The sequence below is a fragment of the Dermacentor variabilis genome, chromosome 8 (genome assembly GCF_050947875.1).
Source record: "Dermacentor variabilis isolate Ectoservices chromosome 8, ASM5094787v1, whole genome shotgun sequence".
NCBI lineage: Eukaryota > Metazoa > Arthropoda > Arachnida > Ixodida > Ixodidae > Dermacentor > Dermacentor variabilis.
Window position 1 is genome coordinate 63,192,355 of NC_134575.1, and position 20,998 is coordinate 63,213,352.

Here is a 20,998-nt window from a genome sequence, read left to right on the forward strand (position 1 = left end):
ATATTCAGAATGAATATTGTCACGTGGTAGTGACGGTAAAGAAAGAAGCCAAACTGGGAAAGACGAAACTAGCGTCTTATTGGGCGAACTTGTGCCATAAAAAACAGGCTATACTCAAAGAATACTCGACGAGGCCTTTTAGCTGCTGGTCTGCGCGTTGCTCTTTAGTGAAGTCTGCCGCGCTTATTATACCAAGAAATGCATCGGCGTCCTCGTAGTCTTGCGGCGGGAGATCGATGGGGGCGCGTGATAAGCAGTCGACGACAGAGTGTTTTATTCCGGACTTCTATATTACCGTGACGTCATATTCTTGCAGGCTGCACCGCGCCAGCCGTCCTGAAGGGTCATTTAAGTTAGCTAGCCAACACAACGCGTGATGGTCGCTGACGACTTTGAATGGCCAACCATGAGGTAAGGGCGAAATTTCGCTGTAGCCCAAATGATGGCGAGGCATTCCTTTTCAGTCGAAGAATAATTGCCTTCTGCTTTTGACAGTGACCGGCTAGCATAAGATAACACACATTCAAGTCCTTCTTTTCCCTGGACTAGGACGGCACCGCGGCCTAGGCTACTGGCGTCAGTGTGGATTTCGGTATTGGCGGACTCGTCGAATTGTGCAAGTACCGGCACCGACTACATGCGTCGTTTGAGTTCTTGAAATGCTTCGGCCTGAGGGATTTCCCAGTTGAACTCGACATCACATTTGGTTAGATGTGTTAGCGGCTCCGCGATGCCTGAAAAGTCCTTGACAAAGCGCCTACAGCAGACACACAAGCGAAAGAATCTGCGCACTGCCTCCGTGTCGATTGGCTGCGGGAACTTCGCGATGCCAGCTGTCTTCTGCGGGTCGGGGCGTACTCCAAGTTTGCTGATGATGTGGCCTAGGAACAGAAGCTCATCGTAAGCGAAGCGGCACTTTTCCGGCTTCAGAGTGAGTCCTGATGAATTGATAACCTCTAACACTGTTGCAAGCCGCCTAAGGTGATTGTAGAAATTTTCGGCTAAGACAATGACGCCATCCAAGTACACAAGACACGTCTGCCACTTCCATCTAGCTAACACTGTGTCCTTGACGCGCTGCAACGTTGCAGGTGCCCAGCACAGTCCGAATGGCATGACCTTGAACTCGTAGAGGCCGTCTGGCGTGATGAAGGCGGTCTTCTCGCAATCTCTCTCGTCGACTTCCATTTACCAGTAGCCGGACTTGAGCTCCATCGACGAGAAATATTTAGCGTTGCAGAGCCGATCGAATCCGTCGTCTATCCGTGGAAGGAGGTATACGTCTTTCATCGTGATCTTGTTCAGTCGACGATAATCGACGCAGAAACGTAGGGTTCCGTCCTTTTTCTTCACCAGGACAACAGGAGATGCCCACGGGCTCTTCTATGGCTGGATGATGTCGTCGCGGAGCATTTCGCCGACTTGTTGCCTAATAGTTTCACGTTCTCGCGTCGAAACTAGGTAAGGGCTTTGGTGGAGTGGTTGAGTGCACTCTTCTGTTAGTATGCGTTGCCTTGCAACTGGTGTTTATCTAATCCTCGATGACGTCGAAAAGCAGTCCTTGTACCGCGGAAGAAGACTCCTGAGCTATTGCTGCTTGCTCATGGGGAGACTTGGATACACGCCGAAGTCTGGTTTGGGGACTATGCTCATCCGGGTAGATGCGGCAGTATCCGAGAGGACAAAGGCACTGCTGGTTTCCACAATTTCCTCGATGTACGCGAGTGCCGTGCCCTTGTTGATGTGCTTGAATTCTTGGCTGAAGTTGGTTAGCATAACTGCCGTTTTCTCTCCGTGGAGTCGAGCGATCTCTCTTGCGACCAAAATTTCGCGGTCGAGCAGTAGATATTGGTCGCCCTCGATGACGCCTTCTACGTCAGCGGGTGTTTCGGTGCCGACGGAAATAATAATGCTGGAACACGGCCGGATGCTCAATTGATCTTCGAGCTCACTCAAGGCGTGGTGACTACGAGAGCTCTCCGGTGGTATCGCTTGATCTTCCGACAGCGTTATCAATTTTGACTTCAGATCTATGATTGCGCCGTGTTGGTTCAGGAAGTCCATGCCGAGAATGACGTCTCGTGAACGCTGTTGGAGGATAATGAAGATGGCAGGGTAGGTCCGGTCATGAACGGTAATTGGTGCCGTGCAGATTACAGTCGGCGTTAGAAGATGTCCTCCAGAGGTTCGAATTTGAGGGCCTTCCCATGCTGTTTTAACTATTTTCAACTAGGCGGCGATGTGTCCACTAATTACGGAGTAATCGGCCCCTGTGTCCACTAAGGCGGTGACTGCGTGGCTGTCGAGAAGCGCGTCGAGGTCGGTGGTTCTTTGTCTGGCGTAGTTGTTAGGTCTTGGCATCGGATCACGGCTGCGTCGTGTTGAACTGAAGTTGGAACGTCGCGTCGTGAAGTCGTCTTTTGTCGGTGTAGTCTCGGCTTCCTGACTTCGTCGAGACGGCGGCGCGTCGTTATTATGTCGTCGAGATGGTCTCTTCGTCGTCTTCGTCGGCGGCGGAGGATCTTCGTCAGTTCGACGAAGAGCAACCGCAGCTCCATCGGTTGCTGCTTTTAGTTTGCCGGATATGGGCTCGCAGAGCGGCCCCGGGGTGGGCCGGTGTATGCTCGGCGCTGCGGCGACCTGGTAGCGGCCTGGTGACGGCGAACGGTATGATGGTCGTCGAGGGCTCCACTGAGTAGCGGCGAGGTAGTCGGCGATGTCACGAGAGCGTTCAACTTCCCAGGGCTTAAGTCGTATGGACATGGTTTTACTAGCAGTAATCGATATTAAATGTGAAATTACCATACAGTAAATAAATTTTCGCAGCACATCCTGCATATCCCTGTCAAGAACCTTGGTGAACTATTACAAGATGACGAGCCACTTTGAGACTGAACACGTACCTGCAGTAGCGCTGGCTTTAACATTCTTCGCGTTCATTGACTTACTTCACACCCAGCTACTGCAACGCATGCAAAGAGCACAGGTAATAGTCATTAAAGCCACGCTTTCCTTGCCTTCAAAACAAAGGTTTTGCATCTGTCAGTGTTTCAGAAAATCGCACAGTGATAATGGTAAGCTTCCAGTCAAGAGCTGACAATGTCCGCTGTATTTGGGTGTCTAGGATGCCTCTATTCTAAAACTTCCTTGCTTTTCTAGCGTTTAGCTGTAATTTGCAGTAACATTGACGTTCTGTGCTCATGGGGACTATGACATCTTCAACCAGTACAACTACTTGTATGCGGTTTAGGTTGTATAGCTTTGTTGGCGGCTGCTGATTTTCCATATTCAATTTACCGGCATGTTGAAAAGGTGCTAATAAATGTTAGGTGTTAGCACAAGTTCACTATTGTTCTTTTTGCTCGCATTGGCCGTTTTTTCGAAGGATCCGAATAGGAAAGTAGACTTTTTTATTTGAAATGTTTCATTGCACTTAGCACGTACTCTAGTCAAAATATAGCGGAAATATTTGCCGAGCATGTTTTTTAGGAGACTAAGTTTGAATAGTCTGTAAATATGTTGTATTACTACATAATTCCCTTGGAAGAACAAACAGCCACTGTCATTGTCTTGGGTTCCCAATGGTTTATTTACACTGTAACTACATTGCAAACGTTTATTGAATTGTGCTTTATTATGCAAAACGTTACGTAGGTGTGCTTCATAAAGAACGCAGGGTGTACTTTGGAGCAATACTCGACGCGGGTCTTCAAAGCCATGCTCTATCTTGGAGCTCTCAAAAACTAAAAGCCTTTTATTCATTTGTCCAAGTAGGTTTTAGAAAGTCCCACTAACTATGGTGATTACAACATGAGAATTTGCTTGGCAATTACTTTTTTTTTCGCTGAAAAAGGTTTTTAGTTTCGAGGTGGGGAACAAAAAACTTCGGAGAGAACAGTCGATGGCCCTTCCGGCTCAAAAATGACTGGTCTAGGAGTGCGGTATATAAAAAACACGATAGGATGGCTGATTCGTAGATCTGATCAGTTTGTAATTGGCGAAAATTTATAGCCTGAAAAACAATTGATGAAGTCCCCACGCCGAGGTTTTAAAAAAAAGGAAAATAAAAGAAATGCTATACTCCGGCAAAAAAAAAAGATTAATGTGATGCTGTTTCGACTCAGTTGATACGATATGTCTGCAAAATAAATGCAAAGGTGGTCAACACATTTTTTGTAGTATTCTGGCAACAGACGATTAGTCGCGAGCGGTAGACTTGGATAAGCTAACTAAATAATTAGGCGAAATCCAAGTAGCATCCGAGCGGAAGAATGCTTATGCATTAATAGGCAATCCTTACAGATTCTGAACAATTTTATTGGTATATAACGTTCTCAAACACCTTTCGCTATTCATTGGATGTTAGGACGAGAATATTTCCAATTTTGTTGGGGAGAACAAAATGGCAGGAAGATATCCACAGCTACATACTCGATATTTTCTCTTTATACCCGCAGGCGTCTTTCCATTTTATGTAGCCACTAAAAAATGTTTTTTCCTAATCCAAGTATATACTAGCCTACTTGAAACCACAACACATAATCCCTGTTGACCCGCACACAAGCTAGCGCAGCTTAAAAGTTCACCAGTTTTCATTTTCTCGCTTAGATTAAAATCTTCATTGTATATACAAAGTCATGCATTCACCTTTTACGGCAATCTATTCTAAAACTGCTGTGCACAATTAACCTTCCAGAAACAAATACCGCGCATAATAAGCATGAATATTTTCCACGCGCACATTTACTTGTATTCAGCCATACGACTTTCGCTATGACACAATCAAAGACACCATGCGGCGGAGAAAAAGCTCTAACGCGGTTTACTCGGCAAGACTCGTCTGAGGGAAATCGCTGAATAAGCTATGCAGTATGTGGTACCTTTATTTGCTTACCAATGAAAATAATGGTTTACTGCCAAACTTAATCTGGAACCCGATGAGTTATTATGACCGGAAACAAATTTATCAATGCTTAACACTTACTTTGTAATTAGACGGGATTTTGGACGTAACAATAAGATTTTTTGAGTTAAAATCAAAGCTCTGAGAAATTTGACGAAATATTTGGACTTCATAAAAATTTAATCATTTATGACGCTTCAGAAAGTCTAAATACCTGATTTGTTTATTTGCTTGCGTAGTCTTCTAGATTATTTTAAACTTTCACTCGGTCTCTTATTAGTGAACCTAAATGTGTCACTCCTACATATGCCTTTCTTCGATGGGTGCACATAAAGGGATAATTTCCCTTGGTGTCTTATATTACCACACATGAACCTATCATTTGATTACCCGGGAATGACTGCTCCTAAATAAACCTTTTACTTACGTCAGGTCAATAGGACACTTAACACAAAAGAACACACACTAAATTGTTAAGTTTCAGAAAGTTGTGTCAAAGTGAGCTAAGTATTGTTTCTAATTTCGGCGTAATAATTCTGATTTATCCTTCTTGATGCATTGTAAGTGCATAGGCAAAGCTGTGTTTCTTCACTGTCATTAAAGAAATTTTTTTCTTGCTACGATCTCTAAATAACCTAATAAAAATTTAAAAAATTAATGTCAAGAACTGAAGTGGTTGGAGAAGGGTCTGTTCAAGTAAATTTACACTGATACTAAGCAAAAGGCAAATATAGTTTCTGAAATTTCCATCCCATTGTTGTTGGTGGAAGAATTTGCTACATTATTCAGCCTCTCAACTTTATAACTTATTTACGCATATATTTCAGCCTCCCAATACTGTACGGATGCCATTGCTAAAAATCTTTGGGGCGCGATTCTGGGGTACATTCTAGGATATATTACAAGGATGCACAAACAAAAACAGATGATATAGAGGCTACTGATCCAGTTTCGCTGTAATGGTACCTTTCCTATTCTTTTGCCGAAGGACAATGCAATAATTTTTTTCATAGAATTGTAACTTAAGCAAGGTGTGCACAAGCTATCATTCTTGTACTATTTTGAAGAGCCACACTCATCTCAGATGCATACTTTTTCTGCTGTATAACGTTGATTACATAACACATATTGACAACACTAATTCAGGACAATAAAAAATACTGCTTTCCCGTAAATATGTAAGTGTACTTCACATTCTGAATGAGTATTACATTAAATTTCTTGTTTTGCCTTGCCGCCCCACCGAAGGATTACAGTATGCTAAACAATTTGCAGTCATAAAGAGCTGCAAAACTTGAAGCATCTGTATTAATTCTTATTAGTTATAACAAGCTTTAATGTGTGCCCTTCAAAAGGGGAATGCTCAAGTTTCTTGGCCTTGTTTTTTTTTTGTTCCGTTATCTATTCCTCACTGAACCTCACATCATGTTCACCCAGGGACGCCGACGATACCTGAGCCAACTACAAGTAAGAGCTTGTTTATGTTATAATGCGTTTGATGATCCTTCTGTTTGATTTCATACTACGCATATTGTAATTAGATGTCTACGCTATCCTAGCGCGAAAGCAGCAGGCTTAATGTCTGATTTTTGCTATTCTTTAAATATTGCCACACGTCCGGCATGACGCAGGCGTAGCGTACCGTAATGTATTAGGCGCGAGCGCATACCGCATCAGCTCGACGTTAAGGAACAGTTGTGGTTCATGACAATCCGGAAGTCTCCCTTACGCTGACTCTCAGATATACTGTGTTGATTTAGGATTTTAAATCCTATCATTTTCGAACATAACTTTATTTCTGTAAACATCTCAGGTTATATTGGTGATCTAAAATTGAAATAAATTAAATATTGCATAAAAGAAGAAGAAGTATTTTAATGATTGGAAAATGTAGAGAGGTCGGCCGGATAATGGAGCATCTGGCCTGCTACTCTACGTAAGGGAAGGGGAAGAGGGGAAGAAAAAGGGTCACAATGGGGGATCATAATGGGAGGAACGAGGTGAATGACACATTACACAACTGGTGTCACAGGCGTGAGTCCAGGCCCGTGTCACCTAGGAAACGTGAAAGTGCACGCATTGTCTCTGTCGTCTGCCAACTCTGTGGCCACGCGCCTAGCAAGAGGTCCTCCGACAATGGTCCATTGTGTAAATGTCTCAATGTATCTGCCAATGTCAGTCTTTCTCGCGCATACTCAGGGCACACCACGAGCACATGTTCTATAGTCTCTACAGCGCCACACACTGAACAGTCCGGGGAGTCTGTCCGTCCAATAATGTGCAAATATTTGCTCGTGAAGGCGACGCCTAATCGCAGTCTGTGTATCAGGCATGTATGAGGGCGTGGAATTCCACGCAGACTGGGAAATTTCATATCGGGATCCAGGCTTTTAAGGCGGACGTGACGAGCGTCTGGCTGGGCCCAGTATCTTCTCGTCGCACTCCTCATTAATTCCGACAGGAGGCATGTGATGTCCGGTCTGGAGAATGGCACTACAGTTCGCAGGCGATTGCTGAGGGCGCGCCTTGCTGCAGCATCGGCCATCTCATTACCGTTGATCCCGCAGTGTCCCGGGATCCATTGGAACACTATGCGGTTGTGTTTTTCTTGAGCGTATGAAAGTAGCTCGGTGATCTGCAGGGCCAGAACCTCATATGCGGTGTGGAGCAGGAAGCATCCCAAAATTTGCAGCGCGGGCTTTGAGTCCGTGAAAATGCACCACTCTTGAGGTCTTTCCCCGCAAATGTGGCGAATCGCTTCCCGAATAGCCACAAGCTCTGCAGCGGTTGAATTATGGTCTAGTATGAAAGCTAGATTCATCTGTTGGGCTGGTATCACCACAGCTGCCGTCGATGCCTTAGGTGACGCGGAGCCGTCTGTGTAAACATGAACATATGTCTGGTATTCTGACCAGATGTACGCGAGAGCAAGTTGTTGTAGTCCACTGACGGGAACCAATGATTTCTTTAGTATGCCGGGGACATGTACGCATACGCAAGGTTGAACCATCACCCATGGTGGTTTGACGGGGTGATATGGAAGGGCATAGCCTGATGTTATGTGGGGTAGATGGCAGCGGAGTGCACCTGTGAAACTGCTGTCCGGTCGCTCATGTAGAACCGACGTCAATGGATGGCAATGGTGTCGTGTCAGTAAGCGTAAATACACACGAAGTGGTTCGTGGGACAGGTATATCGGCAATGGGCATACGTGGGCTTCCTCAATTGTGCCTTTGTTGGAGGCACGCCGTGGCAACCCGAGGCATATTTTGAGTGCCTGCGCTTGGACGCTCTCTAATGTCCGTAAGCAGGAAATGCTCAAGTTTGAGAGTATCGGGAGGCTGTATCGAATGTAGCCTACGAAAAGAGACTGATAAAGTCTTAGTAATGAGCCTTCCGTGGGGCCCCATTTCATGCCTGTTGCGAAGCGAAGAACATGGCAAAACAGATTAAGTTTTTGCTTCAACATATTAGCATGCCTCGTCCATGACAAACCGCGGTCGATGATAATGCCCAAGAATCTGTGGTGGGAGACATAAGGTATTATGACACCGTTAATGGAGATCGGGTAGCGGCAGACGGATTTGCGCGTGAATGCAACCACAGCACATTTTCCGGCAGCTAAGCGCAAACCCTGACGCCGTATGTATCGTGAAGTAGATGACACAGCCCGTTGTATTGCAAAAACAAAAAACATAAAACATACAAAAAACAAAAACTTACTCACTGGGTATTTGCTGCCCTTGAGTAAATTTCTTCGTCACTCGCGTCACTGCATATGCATCTTTCTTCGCGTCACTGCATATGCAAAGCCCTTGACTGCAAAAAATACCTTAATATTTCTTCATTGCTGGACGCAATCTAGCCACCGTCATACACATTCGGAAAAAATTGTGTCAATAGATGTGTAGACACAGTCACGCACGGGCTTAGCGTCGGCAGTGCTAGATAACGCAGTGTCTCCAGAGCGAAGGCAAAGGAGCCACAAGGTAACGAAAGATTGTTAGGCGGCTTCTTTTGGGGGACCCAGAGTAAAACCACAAATGAAGCTGCACAGCATGTCATGGGTAAGGCATCTTTTCTAGTCAGAGTGGAGCCGAGCAAAATCATTTTCGAATGAAAACTCCGAAAACTCCATGACAATTATTGGGCAGCTAAATGGCAAAAAAAAGTTTTAGCTCAAAAGGGTGGACGGATAATTGAGGAAAAGATAAGAAAAGTTGCAATTATGTCTAGGGTAATCCAAATTGTAAGTATACAACCAGGAGTAAGTAAAAACGCGAGAAAAGCAGGGACAGTACATACTATGCAAGAAAAAAAAAGAACCGTCGAAATTTATAAGTATGGGATGACAAAAAATTGAGAGAATACTCTGTACAACAATGCAGAGGGCCGTGACTTGCTTTTTGAAGACCCAGCTGCTGGTCAAGTTCATAAGAGGGTGAATATTCGCAACAAGTTGAGGCATGCATCCGCTGGACGAAAATCCAGAAACAGCTGAGCAAATCAAAAAGGAAAGCTTCATTTTCAATTTTGTCTGTTTTATTGATGTTGTTCTTTGTGTGAACAGTAGAGTGCCGTGAACAGAACGATGATACGCATGTGTAGGTTGCATGTTTAGCTCAAGCAAGCTTGGTGACTACATTTTACGGCCCCTTTTCAATATGGGATACTAATGAATTATCAACATAATCGTTATGGAAACACCTGAGCAGTACCTACGTGCAGTACACGTCCTATATATGAATGGTCTCAGATATGACAATACGCTGAGTCGCTTTATTGTTTCAAAGGTAGTCTCAATGTAGTAGACCGTCTTACTTGAACACTTTCTGCCGAAATAGATTTTGTCTAATATCAGTCTTTGAAACGCCCGTTATTGGGTAAACACCACACAATATGAAACAAAGCACATATTTCACAAAATTTTGTATTTACACTTCCGCGACACGTGCATCATTTGAGCGGTGGCAAACGCTACAATTGGTGGTAGCTTTATATTGAGCCTTCAAGCAAACCATATTGAGTGGGCATAACCTATGGACAATAACCAAGACAACAAGAGAAACCTGAAAAGGGCCACAAAAGATATATCCTTTAAAACACACGTTATGCTCTCACCTATCTATCGCTCAGTTAAAGCCCAAGAATCCTTAAATTTTTGTGTCTAGTTTATGTAAGCTGTTTTTTCGTTTCGTACTGGCCAATGTTGCGATAACGTGTAAATATCATTTTCGTGGCAGGTCATAAGGTGACAGGATAAATCTGTAGGTCTTTATGAATCTGTTCGGACGGCAGTTGAAAGGAGAGAAATTTGTGAAAATAGCATCAAGTGCATGTAAAAGGACCCTGGTACCAACAATAAATAGGGGCCCCACCCCAGTGACTCCTCTCATAAGGGTAGACTATATTGCTGGGGCATGTCAGAGCTAGCACGCATGGCAAAAGTTATATGGACATGGTTTTAGAGGTAGTAATCACTCTTACATATGAAAAATGAAGATGCAGTAAAATAATTTTCGCAGCACGTACTGCGAATTCCTGTCAAGTACATTGGTGAACTATTATAAAATGGCCAGCCACTTTGAGACTGAACACATACCTGCTGTAGCACTGACTTTAACATTATTTGCGTGAATTGACTTTCTTCACACCTAGCTACTGGAACCCGTCTAAAGAGCACAGGTAATAGACACAAAAGCGGCGCTTTTCTTTCCTAGCCAACAAAGATTTCGCATCCGTCGGTGTTTCGCAATATCGCACAATATGTTTCTTGAATATATATTTGCACCACCTTTCGTTACCCCTGCATGTTACTAAGAGAGTCACTGAGCACCGAGAGAGTGCATCTATATCCTCCTTCACTGAAGAATACGCCATAACCTAAGAGCTGTACATGTTGCGTAGTCCTGTAGATATTTATGCACCCAAAACACCTACTTTTGGAATACCGCCGGATGCTGAATGGCCCATTTCATATTTTTTAATTGGGACTGCCTCATTCTTGAAAACTGTCAATCTGCGATTGCAGGTCTGCACATAATTTGACACATAATTCTGAGCAGCAAAGTAGAAACAAAGAGCTCACTCTTTTTTTTCGTTGTCGAGCATATCTCTAAATCAAACGGTTAGGCTTACAGCCAACTCACAGGTGCTTCATAATCGCACAATTAAAGAGTCCATGATTTCAATGGGTCATTTGATTTTGCCTAATATATCTGACTAAAATGACTAGCCATATTTTACCGCCACCATTTTCGCGTGCTGGTATCACTGCACAAAGGAATTGTGTGCTTTATTCGAATAACGAGTGACCCGCAACGATGGCAAAATATTAAACAACTCCCCAATATACGCCTTGCAGCCGTTGTATTGGCCGTATAGGTTGCAGTAAACACTAGCTAACTAATTGAATTCTGAAGCATTGTGTCACGTAGAAACAAGCAAAAATCAACAGATATCACTCGACGAGCACGAAGCCACTGGTCACGACAGGGGCGTAAATAAGAGCGCAAACATAGAGGAGCACCGCTTCCTACTTGCTATCGCTTGCACGGGTCTCCGACATATGAGTTTACGCAACCTCTAGGCTCTAGGTGCGCTGGACCATAGCGCACATGAAGTGACGTTCAGTTCGGCTCGTCGAGCCTTTCCGCCCATCATGATTACTTTCAAGATATTATGAGCAGGTCAGCTATGAAGGAGCCACGAGACAGGCATGCAAACAATGGCCGGGCTCAGCGGGGAAATACGCGCTTACTAGTTATAACATAACTGCGCAATGTTTTCGGCATATACGTGAAAGACTGCTTCTATTCAAGCATTGGCTATAAATGTACAAAAACAAACATTCCATTTCATTAGGGTTGGGACCAGCGTGGTTCATAAGCATAAACAGCATTCGCTCGTTCGATTCGCATAAAATCAAGAAAATAAAGGCGAGCGTAAATGCGTGAAGTTATAAAAAATATGTTGAACCGCTTCAGGAATGCTTCGTTCTACATAGACTCCAGCATGTTCGTTCGACGTGCATATTTTTCATGTTTCGTCATGTGTTGAAGCACCCTGACTTTCCATGCAATTTCACACGCCGTGTTGTATAGGTGTTCGCCACATTCCGGTGGTAGCGTGTGACCCCTGCAGTTAAATATTTCTCTTCGTAGAATATTTAACATGGATACTTATATGCAATGCGTTTGTATAAGGAATATTCAGTCGACGTTAGAGAACTAGTTGTCAGAGTGATCCATTGGCCCTTAACTTCGTCATCCGCCACACGCGATGTGTTTCGTTTCGACAACAATACATTCGGCCAGTAGATAACTGGTATAAGGTCTTGTCAGGAGGTAACGACAATGTACAATACAAATGAAACTACTGTGCAGTAGAATAATAAATGTCATTATGCAAAACAACGTCTCGAGAATTTTTCTGATAATTTTATATTTAAACCAATCATTTATTAAGGAGCTTTAGATATACACCAGCTTAGGGTTCCACTAGATGTGATGGCTTTGCATTTCCTAAGTACCCTTGTGAACTACTTTTTGAAAAGGGTTCCAGGCTTGCGTTAGCTTCAAGTGCTTCCAATGCTGTCAGAGATGGTGAAAGAAATTGTAAACACAATGCATAAGAAATTAAATAATAAATTATCACAATATGCGCACTTGTCTCACGTCTGGAACACGGGGACACAGCTGAAGACTTCTCTTCCGCTAATACCTAGCGTAAGCCTGACGGGCAAAAGGTATGTGAAATTACTCGCGCAAATACTGATAGCGTTCTCCGTACGGCATATTAGTGCTCTACTGTCACCTTTCTTTTATCCGACAAGGCATTGCAATGTTCTCAAGGAGGGAGTCACTAGGAAACCATTTTTCTCTAACCAACAATAATTTTGGCTTTTTTTTTGGAAGAAGGCCAAAGCAGTCGCCGTCATCAGACCGGAGACCAAGTTAGAGTTGGCCAGCGGGATACATCTCAGCTTAGTTTTTCGAGCTCTCAATTGATAATCTTCAAATTAATGACAATTTATATATCGTTCAACATTGTCAATATATTTGAGATGAGGCAATGCGATAGCTTTGCTTGCCATTTGTTTTTATGAACCTTATCAGTCACTGATAAATAAGGGCAGATTTAGTGCTATGCCACGCCACCGCTCCGACGTCTGTCCCCAAGTTTGTTTTCACAAAGCTTCACCAGACCTGAGTGCGAATCCAAATTGAACGAAGCGGCTACAGGATTTAGGGCACACACAGTTTCAAGGCACTATTTGCCAGCGGACTCATCATCATGACTTCATTCTACGACGACTGCAGGACAAAGGCCTCTGCCTGTGATCTCCAAAAACCCCTGTCCTGCGCCAACCGATTCCAAATAGCGCCCGCGACTTTCCTAATTTCATCGCCCCACCTAGTCTTCTCCCGTTCACGACTGTGCTTCCCGTCTCTTGGTACCCATTCTGTAACCGTGATGGCCCAACGGTTATCTAACCTGCACATTACATGAACTGCCCTGCTCCATTTTTTTCTCCTAATGTCATTTAGACTATTGGTTAACTTGTTTGCTCTCTGATCCAAACCGCTCTTTCTGTCGCTCAACGTTATGCCTAGCATTCTTCATTTCATCGCTCTTTCTGCGGTCCTTAACTTGTTCTCAAGCTTTCTTGTCAGTCTACAAGTCACTGCCCCATATCTCAGCACCGGTAAAATGCATTAATTGTACAAATTCCTTTTCAGTGATAATGGTAACCTTGCAGTCATGAGCTGACAATGTCTGCTGTATTCAGGTCTCTAGTATGCCTCTATTCTAAAGCTTCCTTCCTTTTGTAGCGTTTACTTAGAATTTGCAGCAACATTGATGTTCTGTGCTCATGGGGACTATGAAATATGCAACCAGTACAACTACTAGTATGCGGTTTCGTTTGTAAAGCTTTGTTGGCGTGCACTGATTTGCCAGATTCAATTTACCGGCGCGTTGAAAAGGTGCTAAAAAAGTTAGGTGTTGACACAAGTTTACTATTGTTTTTTTTTTCTTGCATTGGTCCTTTTTTCATTGGATCCGAATAGGAAAGTAGACTTTTCTTATTTGAAATGTTTCGTTGGTCTTAGAACGTACCCTGGTCAAAATATAGCGCAAATATCTACCCTGCGTGTTTTTTAGGACACTAACTTCTAATGGTCTGAAAATATGTTGTTTTGCTACATAGATTCCATGGAAGAAGAAACAGCCACATTTATTACTTTGGATGCTCAATGGTCTATTTACACTGTAACTACATTCGAAAGGTTTAATGAATTATGGTTTATTAAGCCAAACTTTACGTCGGTATGCTTCTGAAGTACGCCACACTCGACGCAGGTGTTCAAAGGCCTGCTATATCTTGGAGCTTTCAGAAGCTAAACGCCCTGTATTTATTTGTCAAATTAAGTTTTAGAAAGGCCCGCTAACATTCGCGATTACAAAGTGGGCATTTTGTTGGGAATTACTTTTTTCGACGACAAATGTTTTTACTGTCCTGGCGGGGAAGAAATAAATTCGGAGAGAACAGTCAAGGGCCCTTCCGGGCTCAAAAACGACTGGTCTAGGATTGCGGAATATAAAAAACACATGATACGATAGCTGATGGGTAGATCTGATAATTTTGTAATAGCAGATAATTGATAGCCTTAAAAGCAATTGGGGAAGTTGCCACGCCAAGCTTGTAACAAAAAAAATGAAAATAAAAGAAATGCTATACTCTGGCAAAAAAAAACGAATGTAATGCTGTTTCGGCTCAGTTGATACGATATATCTGCCAAATGAATGCAAAGGTGGTCCACACATTTATTGGTTGTGATAGTCTGGCTACAGTTGATTAGTCGAGAACGGTTGACATGCATAAGCTAGCTAAATAATTAAGCGAAATCCAAGTAGCATCTGCGCGAAAGAATGGTTATGCATCAGTAGAAAATTCTGACAGTTTCTGTATAATTTTATTGATATTAAACATTCTCAAACATTTTTCGCTGTTTATTGAATGTGAGGACGAGAGCATTTCCAATTTTGTTGGTGAAAAAAAAATGGCGGAAAGATATCCACGGTTATATACTCGATATTTTCTCCCTATACCTGAAGACGTCTTTCCATATTTTGTAGCCAGTAAAAAACGTTTTTCCATAATGCAAGTAAATGACTAGCCTACATGAAAACACAGCACGTAATCCTTACTAACACGCGCACAAGCCCACGTAGTTTAAAATTTCACCTGTTTTCATTTTCTAGCGAAGTTTTAAAGATTCATTGTATATGCAAAACATTGCAGTCATCATTTGCGGCGTTCTATTATAAAACTTGTGTGCTCAATTCGCCTTCCAGAAACAAGTACTGCGCATAATAAGCATGAATATTTTCCGCGAGCACATTTACTTGATGTATTCAGCCATACGGCTTTTGCTATGACACGATCAAAGACAGCATGTGGCGGAGAAAAAAATGTTGTGCGATTTTTTTGGCAAGACTTGTCTGAGCGAAATGGAAGAATAAGGTAAACAGTATGTGTTATCTTTATTTACTTACCAATGAGCATTATGCTTTACTGCCAAACGTAATCTGGGCTCCGGTGAGGTATTATGACCGGAAAGAAATTTAACAATGCTTAACACTTACTTTGTAAATAGACGGCAATTCGGAGGTAACAATAAGATATATATCTGTTAGAATCAAAGCAATCAGAAATTTGACCAGAAATTTGGACTACATATAAGTCTAACCACTTATGTATCAGAAATTCCAAACACCTGATTCGTTTATTTGCTTGCGTAGTAATCTTCTAGTTTATTTTACACTTTCACTCGGTCGCTTAGTACGTGAACCTCAGTTTGCCACTCCTACATATGTCTTCCTTGGTTTGGTGCACATAAAAGGATCGTTTCCATTAGTGACTTATATTAAACGCACATCAAGCTATCATTTCATTACACGGTAATGATTGCTCCTAAACAAAAATTTTACGTATGTCAGGTCAATAGGACACTCAACACAAAGGGACAACAGATTAAATTCTTAAGTTTCAGAAAGTTGTCTGCAAGTGAGCTAAATGTTGTATCTAATTTAAGCGTAATCAATTCTGATTTATTTTTCTTTATGCATTGTACATGCATAGGCAAAGCTGAGTTTCTTCACTGTCATTTAAAATTTTTATTTCTTGCTACCATTTCTAAAAAACGACCAAGGAAACAAAAAATAAATATCAAGAAGGGAACTGGTTGGAGACTGCTCTGTTCAAGGAAAATTACAGTGATATTAAGCAAAAGACAAAGATAGTTTCTGAAGTTTTCATCCCACCGTTATTGGTGGAAGAATTTGCCACATTATTCAGCCTCTCAACTTTATAACGTGTTTACGCTCATATTCGAGCCTCCCAATACTGTGCGGATGCCATGGCTAAAATCATTAGGGGACGCAATTCTGGAGTACATTCTAGCATAAATTACAAAGATGAGCAAACAAAAACAGATGATATAGAGGCTACTGATCGAGTTTCGCTGTAATGGTACCTTTCCTATTCTTTTGCCGAAGGGACCATCCAATAATTTTTTTCATAGAATTCTGGCTTTAGCTAGGTGTGCACATATTAGCGTTCTTGTACTACTTTGAAGAGCTACACTGATCTTATATGTGTAATTTTTCTGCTGTATAACGTTTAATACATCACACAAAATGACAACAATTATTTACAACAATAAAAAATACTGCTTACCCGTAAATATCAAAGGGTACTTGATATACTGAATACTATATCCAATTTCTCGTTTTACCTTGCATCCCTACCGAAGGATTTCGGTAACTTAATTCATTTGTAGTCATAAAGAGCTGCAACACGTGAAGCATCTGTATTAGTATATAATAGTTTCAACTTGCTATGAAATGCGCCCTTCAGAAGGGTAATTCTCCCGTTTCTTGTGCTTGTCTGAATACTACAGAAGTCTTATATCAAGCGCTATAATCCATATTTTGTGCGGCACTTCCAAGGAATATTGATAAAACCTGCGGTGAATTTAGATCCCAGATCTCTCTACCAGCGATTGAAATATTTTACATCAGATTTTTTGCCATTTCTCTCAATGGAGCATTTTCCTCTGTAAGAATGCGCAACAAGGAAGTGCAGTCAACGCATTCATAAGCCGGTTTGAACACTTTGAGCCTAGTAATAAATTCATCATGAACCACTATACAGCTCGAAAATCTTTGTTGATATAACAGTATGAACAAACAGGGAAAATAAAAAGTCACGCTTTGCAGAAAGACTAAGGATAGTCAGCAATATTTCTATTACACTAGTCATCATGTGCGACAAGGTACGCGCATGCGTATGCATGTTCTTACACTTTTCATTTGTACTCTCAACCGAATCGAAGTCGCCTAATACCTTTTTTCGGTTGAAACTATTGAAGAACCGTCACCGAAAGCAGGCATTGTTCCTCTTTCCCACCTTTTTTGAATTTCAGGAATTGGTTGAATGGCTCCCTATTTCTTAGAAAAGCAGTACACTGTATTGGTCGCACTTTCCTACGTCCATAAACTATATCCTTGTTGCGTCTGATGTCTACACTTCTCAAGAGAACCCCATTCTAGTATTCCCTTTATTCACCTTCACTCTAATAATTACACACTTCCATTTGTCCCACCCTTGTCATTTACGGTGTGTGCTGCTTTCGTTTTCTTTTAACCCGAAGCATTTCTTCGCGCACATTTGGCACATCGATGGTATTTATCTATCCATCTATCTAGCCGCCTACGTCTTTGTGCTCTCATGGTCGTTTCGTTAAGTTGATGGTACGAAAATTCGCATAGTGTGACAAGACTGTATGAAGAACGTAAATGACAGGTCATTGCATGAACATCGTGACATGCATGTCATGCAGGTAATGGAACAGTCACATACGTCTTGGTAGGTACCAAAACTTGCAGGGTAAGGAAAAGAGTGTATGACGAACATAAATGATAGGTCATCACATGAATGTCATGACAGGCGTGTCATGTAAGTCATGAAAGAGCCGCTTACCTTTTGGTAGGTACCAAAATTTGCATGGTTGTGAAAGGAGTGTATGAAGAACATACATTAAATGACATGACCCGAATGTCGTGACATGTGCGTAATGTAAGTCATGAAAAAGCCGCCTAGGCATTGGTGCTCTCATCGTAGTTTCTTTAACTTGGTAGGCTCCCCGCCCACAGCTTCGCATAGCATCAATTCCCACAGCGCGTGGGATCTGAGGGCTGCCTACTTTCCTGCAGGGTAAGGATCAGTCAGCTACGCGTAAGAAAAAACGCTGCTAATGAACACGGTTGCTGCCTTCGCAAAGACAAGTGCCCTTTTCGAAAAGTCCCCTTGTCCGACAATTCATCATTTCAGCGCAGTTAGTGATTTCGGCCAGACAGAGGATATCCAGCTCTTGCTCCAATTGTCACTCATCAATGAATGCATAGAATTTATTGGTAGGAAAGACAGAAAGGTCGACCTGGAGCTAGTGCGCTCTAGTCTGCTACTCTGCACTGGGGAAGAGGGAAGGGGAGTGAAAGTATTGGGATGGATGATGATGATAAGAGAAGTGGTGAGTGCCTATGTACATGAGACATTTGCCTCGCTAGAGCCGCTCGTCGAGCTTGGTGTCCTGCAGAAACTTCAACAATACTTTTGTTGCACGCATTGAAATTGCAGTGTCAGGCCATGGGCCGAGGATAGCTTCCTCCGACGGTAGTTGTCTGCCAACGCTGGCTAAGAAACTGCCTAACGTACTTCGCTCCTGCATATATGCTGGGCAGTCGCACAGTACGTGTTGCAGTGTTTCGGGCATCTGGCAGTGTACACAATCAGGGCTGTTCGATTGGCCGATGAGGTGTGCGTAGCGACGGGTGAAAGCAACGCCGAGCCGAATCCTGTGTAGCAATGATGTTTTGCTCCGTGCAAGCTTCGGGGGCAAACAGAATTTACCGTCTCGGTCAATCATATGTAGACGTCTGTGAATGTTATCAGAGTGGGCTCTGTAAGCCTTTGTAAGGTCCTGCATGAGTGCCTTCATCATGGAGTTGGTGTCAGGCCGCGAGTAGGCAATCCGTACTTCACCAGAGGAAGAGGAGGCCGATCTTGCCTCACTGTCAGCGAGTTCATTACCAAAAACACCACAATGGCTAGGTACCCATTGAAAGGTGATCACGTGGCCTGCTAACTCGGCACTGTGATAAAGTTCGACGATTTCCAGCACGAGCAGATAGTATGGTCTGTTCTTAGAGGCGCCACAGCGTAGCCTCTCTGAGCTGCCACGGCGAGTTCAAATATCTGAAATAGACAAACCTCCAGCAAGATGCGCCGGGTACACTTGTAATAATGATCAGTGGCCATGTTTTTTATCTCTCTGGTCTTTGTGTACATTCTGCGGAATTGTGTTTGCATTTATTTCGCTAAATATGATCGGGTTTGGCATTGAGAGTTTAGCAGAATATGTTCGCAAATAAAGTATCATCCGTCCTTCAGCGCGTAAGGCATTTCCCTCAGGACGCATCTTCCCCCTCCGAACCCGCTCTTGTCGTTTCGCACCCATATAGAGGTGGTACAAAACTTTGCTTTCAACTTCATTTATTATAAATATGGTGCAATATAGTAATCAAGGTCATTATTTTTTTTTCTTATCATTAGGCCAATCTGAGACGACAGCAAATCTAGGTGAGTTCATTCGTTTTTCATTTGAAATTAAATATTTGGTGACTGCTAAATAGTGGCTGCAAAGCAATGAGAAGGGCTGGCTTGTAAGCAAACAGGCAGTCAGCCAGACGAATAAATAACTTGGAAGGAAGCTCTCGTTCGGAACACTTGTGGGCTGTAAATCAAGGCACAAGTAAGCTACCGCGATAGCTGCAACAGTGCTTGGCTGTCATCAGACTAAGGTCACAGCTTAAAGTGCTGTCAAGTATTAGCGTTCCATCACCGTAAATTATGCCTAACGATGAATCACCTTGAATTATTAGGCATATTAGGATTGCAGCAAAACTCTCATAGGAAGGGTCTTCTATCAGCTTGTTGCCGCTATTTTTAACATTTATGAACATTGTTGTATCGCAAGCGCACCATGGGCGGTTGTGGCATAAGTGCGATAACACTCACGTTGATTCTGATACAATAAACGTACTCGCAATAGAAGGCGTGAACGTTTTGCACTACAGTAATGCTTGCAGCATGCTACAGTACCTGCGAAAAACCAAAAAAGGTCTTGCTTGCCATAGACAATGTAAGAAACTTTCGCTTCTAGAGAATAGGGTCGAGATGTTTTGAAAAGGAGAGTAGCAGGACCGTTCAACACTTTGACGGGCACAGTGGTAGCAGAGAGCATTACTCGCACTATCACATTATTTGTTAATAATGAATTAATCATTCACATAGGAAACTTGAAGGGTCCTAATACACTCAATAATAGAATGGAGAAGCACGAAGAAGAATTCAGGAATAATGTAAAAGGTTTTCTTTCTTTTTAAACAGCACAGATACAACACCTCATTTTTAAGCGCGAAAAAAATAAAAGGGTTTGAAGAAGGGGTTTTGACATTAAGAATGAACAAACACTAAAGTCCATGTCATCCCAGCCCTGCGAACGTGGTTGGCCAGCGAAGCTTTCGCGAAACCATCACTACAAATGCTGAGCGAGGTATGCAATTCTTTATTGGTGGTTCGGACGCTTGGTTCGAGCTTGTTCTTTACTGCTGTTCAGTGTGTTGTACGGGCAATTTCAATGAATACGCGCACTGTTCGCTTCACTTTACTGAGTGCTTGTAGCCACTGCTTACGCGGTATATGTCATTGCAAAACCATTTCATTTTTTATTTGCTTACTGGAGTATCAGCTATTTTTTACGGCAGTATGAGCCATTGCATTTTTCCTTGGTTACGGTAGTATGAACCGTTGGCGATGATGATAGATGTTCATTTTCAATTTGTTTTTTATTGAAACGGTACGCTCTTCTCTACATTGTATGCGATATTCCAATAAATGTAAGCACTGTTCGCTTCACATTGCTGAGTGCCTGTAGCTTCTGTATTACGAGCGGGATAAGACATTAC

The 20,998-nt window shown here is 42.7% G+C and overlaps 2 long non-coding RNA genes across 2 annotated transcripts in view; one reads left to right on the plus strand and one right to left on the minus strand.

Moving 5' to 3' along the window:
* LOC142591057 (uncharacterized) overlaps positions 1–19,613 on the plus strand; it is a 69,514-nt gene extending 49,901 nt beyond the window's left edge. The window contains exon 10 of the long non-coding RNA XR_012830324.1: positions 19,584–19,613. This is a non-coding gene — a long non-coding RNA (uncharacterized LOC142591057). The remainder of the gene's footprint in view (positions 1–19,583) is intronic.
* LOC142591056 (uncharacterized) overlaps positions 12,370–20,998 on the minus strand; it is a 69,922-nt gene continuing 61,293 nt past the window's right edge. Inside the window, exons 3-4 of the long non-coding RNA XR_012830323.1 lie at positions 16,647–16,759; positions 12,370–12,495 (exon numbers count right to left, since the gene is read on the minus strand). This is a non-coding gene — a long non-coding RNA (uncharacterized LOC142591056). The remainder of the gene's footprint in view (positions 12,496–16,646; positions 16,760–20,998) is intronic.